Below are 11,679 nucleotides of genomic sequence, written 5' to 3'. Positions count from 1 at the left end.
GCAAACACCCCTAACCAAACATCTACGGGGGGGGGTGTTGGGGGGGGAGAAAAACCAAACAAACTCCACTCAACAATGCAGAATAGGGAACTATATTTACAAGTCGTTTTCCTAATGACACTGGGAAAAGAAAAACACAGATTAATTTGGCTCGGAGGCGGTGGATGGCACTGCGGGAAGCCCGCCATAATAACACAGAGATCATAAAAGGAAAGGGGGGAAACAGCCCCCCTCCAACAGTATTAAAGGCTCATAAAGGAATTTGGGCCTCTTTGCACAGAATTTTACATAAGCCGCATGTTGAACAAGGCAGCCGAGTGCCACCAGAGTCCATTGACCAGAGCTAAAATTTCAATTGTACTTAACCGCCCAGAAGGCTAAAGCGGAAAGGATGTTTGGCTGGAATTTTGCTGGACTCTATTGTACAGATAGGCCAAAAATGTTCAGACATTTTTCTGGAGGTGGGGACAATAGAATCAAATACAGTGGTACCTCAGGTTACAGACACTTCAGGTTACAGATGCTTCAGGTTACAGACTCCACTAACCCAGAAAGGGTTACGAGGAACGGCTAAGGGAGCTGGGCATGTTTAGCCTGGAGAAGAGGAGGTTAAGGGGTGATATGATAGCCATGTTCAAATATATAAAAGGATGTCATATAGAGGAGGGAGAAAGGTTGTTTTCTGCTGCTCCAGAGAAGTGGACACGGTGCAATGGATCCAAACTACAAGAAAGAAGATTCCACCTAAACATTAGGAAGAACTTCCTGACAGTAAGAGCTGTTCGACAGTGGAATTTGCTGCCAAGGAGTGTGGTGGAGTCTCCTTCTTTGGAGGTCTATAAGCAGAGGCTTGACAACCATATGTCAGGAGTGCTCTGAGGGTGTTTCTTCTTGGCAGGGGGTTGGACTCGATGGCCCTTGTGGCCTCTTCCAACTCTATGATTCTATGAGAAATAGTACTTCGAGTTAAGAACTTTGCTTCAGGATGAGAACAGAAATCGCACGGCGGCAGCAGGAGGCCCCATTAGCTAAAGTGGTACCTCGGGTTAAGAACAGTTTCAGGTTAAGAACGGACATCCAGAATGAATTAAGTTCTTAACCCGAGGTACCACTGTGATTGTAAAGTTGGAGGGGACCACGAGGGTCATCTAGTCCAACCCCCCGCAATGCAGGTATCTCAGCTAAAGCATCCATGACAGATGGCCACCCAACCTCTGCTTGAAAACTGCAAACAAAGGAGAGTCCACAACCTTTCAAGGTGGTCCTACAGCATTCTTACCATCAGAAAGTTCTTCCTAATGTTCAGTCGGAATCTCCTTCTATGAAATCTGAATCCACTGCTTCAGGTCCTCCCCCCTGGAGCAGGAGAAAATAATCTTGCTCCATTTCCCCATGTGACAGCCCTTCAGATATTTAAAGATGACTATCATACCCACCTGTCAGTCTCCTCTTCTCCAGGCTAAACATACCCAGCTCCTTCAACCATTCCTCATAAGGCTAGGCTTCTAGACCCTTGGTCATCCTGGTTGCCCTCCTCTGCACACCTGCCAGCTTGTTAATATCCTCCTTAAACTGTGGTGTCCAGAACTGGACACAGGATTCCAGGATCTGACCAAGGCAGAATAGAGTGGTACTACAACTTCTACGGATTCTTCTGATTCTTAAACTGTGGTGCCCAGAATGGGATACGGCATTCCAGGTGTGGTTGGTCTGGCCAAGGCAGAATAGAGTGGTACTATGACCCACTGTTTCCCCTTACTCCTGTTAAAGGAAGGCTGCTTTGCAGAAGGGGCACTACAATTTATTTGGGGGTGACTGCCATGGAGTGATATAAGGAGGGTTTGGCTGCTGGATCTTGCTGGCCAAGGGGGGCCCACCTACCGTATCCTGTTCTTACAGGGGCTAACCATAAACCCCCAAGCAGGTCCTGAGGACAACACCCCCTCTCCCCACTTGCAATTCTCAGCATCTGGGAATAGTGGTAAGAAAACATAGCCATTGTGGCTAGTAGCTTTCGGTAGTTGGTGGTCCTCAGTTCCTCTTGTGATGGAATGATTTTTCAGGCATGGCAATTAAAAAAATATGTTTTGGGGTGCCACGTGAGATTGTGGCCTCCCAAAAAAGATTTTCTTCCAGGAGGGAAGTGTGGTGTGAAATCGCACAAGATCGTGGTGATCATTTTTCTTGCAAGAAAAAAACAGGATGCCTTGGGTTTTCCAGGACGCTTGTGGGGTATGGTATTGGGCACTGTGGAGGATATAAAATGGTGGTGTGACGTCTTCCAATGGCATTTGAAAGTGGGTAATCAAAGGAGTGGGCTAGCATTAAGGAATACATCAAAATCTATGTGGAAAAAGTAGAATTTCTGACAGATATTGAGTGAAGCCAGAAAATGATGAGAGTGAAAGGAGAGTAAAGTCAAGACAAAAGAAGAGATTAAAGAAATAATGAAATGCCTTTCAGCTAGTTGGAAAAATAAAGTAGCGTAACAAGAACGGCTGGAAGTCAAGTCACTTTGCGGGTGTCTGTGTGGGGTAGGTGTGTAGGTATGTTGATATGTATAGTATAGGTAAAGGGGACCCCTGACCATTAGGTCCAGTCATGACCGACTCTGGGGTTGGGGCGCTCATCTCGCTTTATTGGCCAAGGGAGCCGGCATACAGCTTCTGGGTCATGTGGCCAGCATGACTAAGCCGCTTCTGGCGAACCAGAGCAGCGCATGGAAATGCAGTTTACCTTCCCGCCGGAGCGGTACCTATTTATCTACTTGCACTTTGATGTGCTTTCGAACTGCTAGGTTGGCAGGAGCAGGGACCGAGGAACGGGAGCTCACCCCATCATGGGGATTTGAACCGCCAACCTTCTGATCGGCAAGTCCTAGGCTCTGTGGTTTAACCCACATCATCATCATCATCATCATCATCATCATCATCATCATGTTTTATTATTTATACCCCGTCCATCTGGCTGGGTCTCCCCAGCCACTCTGGACGGCTTCCACCCGTGTCCCATGTATAGTATAGGTAGGTATCATATAATGTAGGTATGTTTTATGCTATGAAAATAAGGTAGTGTGTTGTGTATATGTATTATGCAAATGTATGTGTTTTATATGTTAATAAAATATTTAAAATAAAAATGAAAGTGTTAATCACAGAAGTTGGGTAGCAACGCTATCAGGAAACGAACATAAGGAGTAGGGGAGAAGCTTCAGGTGCTACAAAATATTGTTTATTGTATGCCCACCCACCCCACCCAGAGTCTGCAGTATTCCTAGTTTGTTAGAATTGTTTCTTTAAAGATGTGACCTTGGTAAAGGATTTTTTTCCTTGAAACATGTTGGGTTCACAATAAACAGTGTTTTGCTGCACCTGGAGTTAATTCCTCTCCCTTTTTTTCACTTGCAGTGGCAGCAACAGAAAAAAGAAAAATCCCGAAGGAGAAAAATAAATGAAGATGCTTGAAGGTTTCTCCTCTGACTGGAGAGACAGGGTGAAACACCCCCCCCCCCATTTCTCTGCACACACAGAGAGCTCGTTCACACACAACTCTATTCCCTCCCTCCCAGAATAATCCTCTTTGATTTTCAAAATTCTGGCCAATCACAACCCAGATTGGGTGAGAAATTAGAATCATAGAATTGCAGAGTTGGAGGAGACCCCCAGGGTAATAATCCAGTTCGACTCCACACAATATAGGAGTCACAGATGAAGAATCCCCAATGGATCGCCATTCAACCTCTGTTGAGAAACCTCTGATCAGAGAGTCCACCAGCTTCCTGGGTCATCTCCACTGTCAAACAGCTTTTACTATCAAAAGTTATTCCTAATATTTAGATGAAATATCCTGCCTTCTGATTTGGTTCCATTGGTTCCGGTCCTACCCAGAAACAAGCTTCCTCTGTCTTCTGTGACATGTGTCAACAGTGTGACGCAGCAGCAAAAAAAAGTTAATGCAATTGTAGTCTTCAGAAGTTGATTGTCAAGATCAAGGGAAGGAATAGTACCACTCTATTCTGCCCTGTTGGACCATACCTGGAATATTGTGCCCAGTATTCAGTCCAACATCCAGAAGAATATCGACAAGCTGGAAACTGTGCAGAGGTGGGCAACCAAGATGACCAAAGGCCTGGAAACCAAACCTTATGAGGAATGGTTGAGGGGTTTGGGGATGTTTCGCTTGGAGAAGAGAAGACTGAGTTGATGTGATGGACATCTTCCAACTATCTGAAGGGCTGTCCAATGGACGGTGATGCTCCAGAGGGCAGTATCCGGACCAAATGACAAGCAAGGTGATTCTGTCCATGGAATCTGTTTCTAGTTCGCTCTCAGCCAGCCACCTCTCCAGGAACACTGCAAGCCCATTCAAGCTGCGGCGATGGCGGATGAGTAATTTCATTCTCTCATCATTACCGGGGATTGATTCGGCAGCATCTGCTGCGGCATATGCCACTTCCTGCAACGCGCTGCCCTTGCTGATGAGGCGACGCAAGTCGAGCGGCAGGCAGCCGAGGCCTCTCTGAGCAGCAGAACCAGCTCCGGGGGTGGGGGGGTGGGTGCAATTCTGCTTGCAATGCCCGCATGCCACACGTCCACAAATCTGGGTTTCGCACGCCAGGTAGATGGGGGAGAGCCCCAAGGTACGCCGCGGCACATTGGGCCAAAGCGTGGAAGGCACGCATGCCAAAATCAAAACCCGGGGAGGAATCAGTTGAGCAGAGTGGAACACAGTACTAATTGTGCCACGGAAGATGGTTGTCAGCTGCCGTAATTAGACAGCATTAAAGGAAACGCGAAGGAAGAGTAAATACTCATTGCTTTATTTCCATTTTATCTCTCGCTTTGAATGTAAGCGATCAAAGAGTCTTGCTTGCAAGGAAGTTCTCCAGTTGATAGCTATCTTGCCTCTGGTTCTTTCCCATTGCGTTCTTCCATTCTCCACTCTCTTCTGGTGAGAGTGGGCTTAGGCTGATGTTCCCGCGGTGGCCAAGGGTGGCAAACAGCCTCAGGCAACCTAACCCATTAGTGTGGTTAAACCGGGATCCATTAACTGCTGACAGCATAATAAGCAAGTCAGGATTGCAGAGGTTGGGCTGGATGACCGTTGGGGAACCCATTCCAACTCCACAGCTCCGTGCCGTAGACCTGAGTTGAAAGACGTAGCGTCCTTGCTTCGGTGTCATTGCAGGTCTTCAAGCTCAGCTAGCTCCGTTTGTCCGCAGAACAACCTACGAAGGGAGGTAAGATGAACCAGTAGGTTGTTTTATGGCAGAGTGTCAAACCAAGGTCATGGTTGCCCAGTGGTAGATCACATGTTGCTCCCACTCACAAGGTCCCAGGTGCAAAACCCCACATCTGTAATATCCCACATCTCAACCCAAAGACACTCCAGGGAGTCGCCACCATCTGACACAGAAATATTGGGATAAACTGGACCGGCGGACTGTTTCAGATGCTCAGATGCTTTAGACACCCCTGGTCCAAGACCAACAGCTGAGAGGCTGCCCCAAACTGAATTACATTAACCTCCATGGGGGTCATCAAACAGGACTGAAACTGTTTTCTGTGTCAGTTTCCAGGAACATGTCTGTGATCCAGGCTGTCAATCACCGCTATTTCTGAAGCCACCGCTAATGGGACGAGGGCGTCCAGGCATAAGTCTTCCACCACTTGCATCCACTTCCTGACAAGATATTTATCTGGCTTCTGTTGCTATAGCAACCAAACACCGAGTCATAAATACCCGCATATGGTCCTGCTGTCAGGTGCTGTTGGCCCAGTTTTGCAGAAGGGAGGGAAAGGAAGTGTTTAAGGACCTCACATCAAATTCGGAAAAACACTCTGATGGAATCTGATGGTGTCTGTCCTGGTTTTGAATCAACTGATGCCATCGCAGAAAACGAACATCTCCCTGCAGGGAGATATTCCCCTGTGTAAGGAAAGGCACAAATAAGACATTCGCCCATGCGACCGCAGCTTGGAAGGAACTGGCTTAGCTTAACAAAGCTCCCTGAATTAATTTGGAAATCTCAGAGCTGTACCTGAAAGCAGTTCTCTTAATTGCCGAGGGAACTAAATGGAGTTTTAAGCTTGTTTTTGAATAGAGCGGTGGTTCCCAAAGCAGGCAGTGCTACCCCTTGGTGGGGGGAATACCTAGGCGGGGGGCGCTAAGAAGCAAGAGGGAGGCAAGGGAGTTCTCAAGGATGCTTCTCAGCCAAAGGAGCGCAGATGGCAGATACGAACTCTTTACTGTCAAAGATAACACCAGTTTTAAGGAAGCGGGTGGCGCTGTGGGTTAAACCACAGACCCTAGGGCTTGCCGGTCAGAAGGTTGGCAATGAGGTGAGTTCCCATTGTTCGGTCCCTGCTCCTGCCAACCTAGCAGTTAGAAAGCACGTCAAAGTGCAAGTAGATAAATAGGTACCGCTCCGGTGGGAAGGTAAACAGCGTTTCCGTGTGCTGCTCTGGTTCTCCAGAAGCGGCTTAGTCATGCTGGCCACATGACCCGGAAGCTGTACGCCGGCTCCCTTGGCCAGTAAAGCGAGATGAGCGCCGCAACCCCTGGGTCGGTCACGACTGGACCTAATGGTCAGGGGTCCCTTTACCTTTACCTATGCTAGGACTCACCATCAATCCAGATGTGCACCTGTGTGGCAGAAATGGGTCATGCTTGTGTGCCTGAACACTTTAAGGCAGAGTCGGCCATGACTGGATCTAACAGTCAGGGGTCCCTTTTGTTGTTGTTGTTCACTCATTTAGTCATGTCCGACTCTTCGTGACCCCATGGACCAGATCATGCCAGGCACTGCTGTCTTCCACTGCCTCCCGCAGTTTGGTCAAACTCATGCTGGTAGCTTCGAGAACACTGTCCAACCATCTCGTCCTCTGTCGTCCCCTTCTCCTTGTGCCCATCTTTCCCAACATCAGGGTCTTTTCCAGGGAGTCTTCTCTTCTCATGAGGTGGCCAAAGTCTTGGAGCCTCAGCTTTAGGATCTGTCCTTCCAGTGAGCACTCAGGGCTGATTTCCTTCAGAATGGATCGGTTTGATCTTCTTGCAGTCCATGGGACTCTCAAGAGTCTCCTCCAGCACCATGATTCAAAAGCATCAGTTCTTCGGCGATCAGCCTTCTTTGTGGTCCAGCTCTCACTTCCATACATCACTACTGTGAAAACCATAGCTTTAACTATACGGACCTTTGTCGGCAAGGTGATGTCTCTGCTTTTTAAGATGCTGTCTTTACCTTTAACACCAGTTTATGAACCTTCCTCTGACAGGCTGTGCCATGCAGACAGAGGATGTTGCCTTTGCCCTTCCCACTTGAATTCTCTTCTGGTTCTGGGAAGCAGTGGTGCGGGAGACGGTGGGGAAGCAGCTGGCCCTTCACTTGCCTGACTGTTATGTACTAAGCTTGGATCCTAGAACAATAGGCAAGTAGGATCGTAGAATGCAGCAATTGATTGGCTTGCAGGGAAAGACCAATCAGGCCCCAGGAAAAAGTTAATCAGCCTATTAGGCTGATAGGATCCCAGAATGCAACAACTGATTGGCCTGCAGGAAAGACCAATCAGGCTCCAGGAGGGAAGCAGAATCAGCCAATCAGGCGGGACTCTGTGTAAATAATGTATATAAAAGCCTGAGGTTTGGGGGGCAATTCAATCGCTGTTTTACAAGCTGAAATAAAGAGCATGGAATCACTACAGGACCCTGAGTATATTTCATTGACCTGCTTCTTCCTTCTCCTCCTCCAGCTCTGAAGCTTCCCTGCCTCTGATATTTGCCTCCTGGCTGCTTCAGGTCCCCACAAATCCCTGCTCCCCACTCTCGGGTCACACCCCAGCCCCGCTTCCCTCGTCAGTGGCCTCCCAGTCCCTGACATGGGTACCAGAGGTGTAAATGACTCTCCGACTTTGAAAAGCTGGTATCGCTGGATCAAATTCACCAGTTTTGTTGGGCTCACTGAACTGAATCGTTCCCATTGGATTTCGAATAAATGTGAAATAAATTGCTACTGTTTTGAATTCTATTGTGCTGTTATTTTCTTCCGTAGTGGATCGTGCAAACTGCTTTTTCGAAAAATGCTTTTTATAGAGTAGGGGGCATTGGGGATGAGTTTATGGGACCATGGGGGCAGTGGCCCCAGAAAAGATTCCTGCACTGCAGGGGGCTGGACTAGATGACCTTCGGTTGTCTTCCAACTCTACGATTCTATGAGTTGGGGAACCACTGAGATAGACATTTGAATGACTTTTAGTTCATTTTCTGACACCTTATAAAAGGGAACTCTTAAGGCCCTTTGGACCTTTCAGCTTGCAACATTCCAAATGGGGATATATATTTTGTTCATATTTGGATGAACCTGAATTGAACTGAAGGGGAACTGAACTAGCTCATTTTGTAAAGTGGCAAACGTGAAATGAAATTAGTTCCCTTTTCGAAATATTGAACTTGAATGAGAAGAAGTTCCTCTCAAAGATGGGGATTTACTTACCCCATGGATCCTCAGGATTTTTGCATTGGGTCACCCCAAATTCACCATCAGATCACATAGCATGTCCCTGGCCTGCACTAAAAAAAATCACACATCCACTGTTTCGTGGGGTCGCAATGGCACAAAAACGTGGTTACAAAGCATGGATCTACATGGATTCTCACCCCAAACTCACCATCAAATCACATTTCTGTGGCCATAGCATGAACCACAAAAATAATACACTGTTTCATTCAGAATTTTTTTTCTTGTTTCCCTCCTCTAAAAACTAGGTGCATCTTATGGTCAGGTGCGTCTTATGGAGCCAGAAATACGGTACATTTTGTCAAGTAATAAAACAGAATTTTCCAAGTTGTGCATGTGACTATGTTATAGCAGCTTCCAATGACCATCTATTATGACATCTGGTTTCCCATAAGCAGACCTGGAGAAACATGCCCTCCTCTCCCGGTCTTCTGAGCATTTGGAGACATCTTGTCTCCAGTGCTGGAAGTAAAAGATAGACATTGCAAGCAGGGTCCACACATGGCCTTTTTGCTTCATCAAGTCTAATCCCACCTGGCAGAGTCTAATCCCATCCTGCAGTCGTCCATTGCTGAAGAGATAAGTTACCAGAGAGGGTGGCACCCACAGCAGTTGCCCAGAAATTCAAAGGTGCCCACAAGCCTCAAAAAGACACATGGCATGACTGGGACTCGTCTTTGACATGCTCCAAGAACCCAACGTTTGGCAGTGCGGCAGCAAATAATATGAGCCTAAAATTAGTCAGCCATTTTCTCTGGAACCGATAACCTGTAGAGTAAATGACCCACGGAATAATTCAACAATATCCTCCTGGCTCTGTTCCTTTGTCGGCTTTCTCTGTAGGACATTAGTCCATTAAAAAAAAAAAAACCAACTCTATGCACTTCCATACATTTCTCCCTCATAACCCATTTTCCCCGCCTCCCATGAACTCATAATCCTCCCTTTTGTGGCCGGAGGAGAAGTGCTAATCTCACCAAATTGTACGTCTGCATTTTATCACCGCCGCAGGCTAAAAATCAAAGCTTGTTTGACATAAACGGCTTAAACCAGCCCATTAGAACTTTGCGTCGCCATGGCCAGCTGTAAAGTTAGTTTTGGCAGGAATAGCTCCCGACGTATTATCAGCTGATTTAAATACTAATGGTCCGGTAACCACATTTGAGCAGAATAATGTCTGTCATAAGAGGAGCCGTAAAAATATCGCCGTTTCTCTCTCCCCGCCCCACCCGGAAAGGCTTGGAAATGTTTCCAGAGCCTCACTTCCAGCTGGATATTAAGCATCTTTTGATTCCACCCCCATGGAACTTTCGCTCCATCCAAAGTAATGGGTGCACCCATGGCTGGGGTGTTCAAAGACCGGGGACACGGGAAAGTCCTCCCCTTCAAAATAAATGGAAAAGGAAATCTGTTAGGAAAGAGTTGCAAATTTCGTCTAAGCCGAAATGTTGGGGGCGATCCCCTTCTGCTCTTGCCAAAATGCACACACCTGGGCACCAGCTGTGAATCCATCTGTAATAAGTGCTTTTGTAGACACTGTTATTGAAGTAGTCAAACGCCTCATAATCATTAATTGGGTGTTACAGTAGCTCACCTGCATATCTTAGAAGTTCCGTTTCTTTTTGATGGAGCAGAGCCAGGTTTCTATGCAGGTGTGTGCAGAGCTTGTAGCCATCACAACAGCTCAGTGGCTGCATGCAGGAGGTCCCAGGCACTCCAGCACTGCTAGGTAGAGCATCTCCAGGTAGACAAGCCCAGGTGGACGTAAGAAATCCAAAAGGCTTCTTTACAAAGCTATTGTACTACCAACCTTACTATATGCTTTCCAGTAGCACCTTAAAGACCAACTAAGTTAGTTCTTGGTATGAGCTTTCGTGTGCATGCACACTTCTTCAGATGTGTATCTGAAGAAGTGTGCATGCACACGAAAGCTCATACCAAGAACTAACTTAGTTGGTCTTTAAGGTGCTACTGGAAGGAATTTTTTTTTATTTTGACTATGGCAGACCAACACGGCTACCTATCTACTACTTACTATATGCTTGTGAAACATGGACCACTTATAAATGCCATCTCCAACTCCTCAAAAGATTCCATCAACGATGTCTCCAAAAAAAATTACACATCACTTGGGAAAACAGGTGAACTAATACCAGTGTACTGGAAGAAGCAAAGGTCACCAGTGTTGAAGCAACAATTCTTCAACATCAACTTCGTTGGACTGGTCATGTTGTGCGGATGCCTGACTATCATCTTCCAAAGCAACTACAGTGGTACATCGGGTTAAGAACTTAATTCGTTCTGGAGGGCCATTCTTAACCTGAAACTGTTCTTAACCTGAGGTACCACTTTAGCTAATGGGGCCTCCTGCTGCCACCACACGATTTCTGTTCTCATCCTGAAACAAAGTTCTTAACCCGAGGCACTATTTCCGGGTTAGCGGAGTCTGTAACCTGAAGCGTCTGTAACCTGGGGTACCACTGTACTCTATTCCGAACTTTAAAATAGAAAGCGTAATGCTGGCAGTCAACAAAAGAGATATAAAGACTGTCTCAAGGCAAATCTGAAAAAATGTAGTATAAACACCAACAATTGGGAAACACTTGCCTGCGAGCGCTCCATTTGGAGAACAGCCTTTACCAAAGGTGTCATGGGCTTTGAAGACATTCAAACTCAGGACGCAAGGAAGAAACGTGTTAAGAGGAAGACACACTTGGCAAATCCACACCGTGATCAACTCCCGCCTGGAAACCAATGTCCCCACTGTGGAAGGACGTGTGGGTCCAGAATTGGCCTCTGCAGTCACTTATGGACTCACTGTTAAGAACGTGTTCATGGAAGACAATCTTACTTGGCTACGAATGATCTCCAAAGAGAAAAGAGGCAAAGAAGAGCCATTGCTGACCCCACAAAAGCCCTGAAAAAATGGAACATCCCGTTTTTCTTCTCAAGAGAATAGCGGCCATTGGGATTGTCATGATCTTGTGAGATTTTGTACCGCGATTCCCCCCCCCCCAGCACATTTTTCAGGGCTGGGATCAGGGCTGGAACACCTGTTTTGGGGTGCCATACCCCAAAAGAGCTTTTTTGGGGGAAATCGCAGTGAGAAATTGCACGATATCATGGCTGCTGTACTCTTGCAAGTAAAAAGGGAAGATGGTGTCCCA

The 11,679-nt window shown here is 46.8% G+C and overlaps 1 long non-coding RNA gene across 1 annotated transcript; it reads right to left on the bottom strand.

Annotated features, from left to right (window-relative positions):
* Positions 1-4,797: 4,797 nt before the first annotated feature.
* On the bottom strand, positions 4,798-7,486 carry LOC308595373. The gene is made up of 2 exons (XR_014012020.1): positions 7,241-7,486; positions 4,798-5,928 (listed from the first exon to the last, which is right to left on the bottom strand). It is a non-coding gene; the product is annotated as an uncharacterized lncRNA (long non-coding RNA).
* Between the last annotated feature and the right edge of the window lie 4,193 nt (positions 7,487-11,679).

Source organism: Podarcis bocagei (assembly GCF_964188305.1).
Source record: "Podarcis bocagei genome assembly, chromosome: 9".
Classification (NCBI taxonomy): Eukaryota; Metazoa; Chordata; class Lepidosauria; order Squamata; family Lacertidae; genus Podarcis; species Podarcis bocagei.
This window is presented reverse-complemented; position numbering and strand designations above follow the sequence as displayed.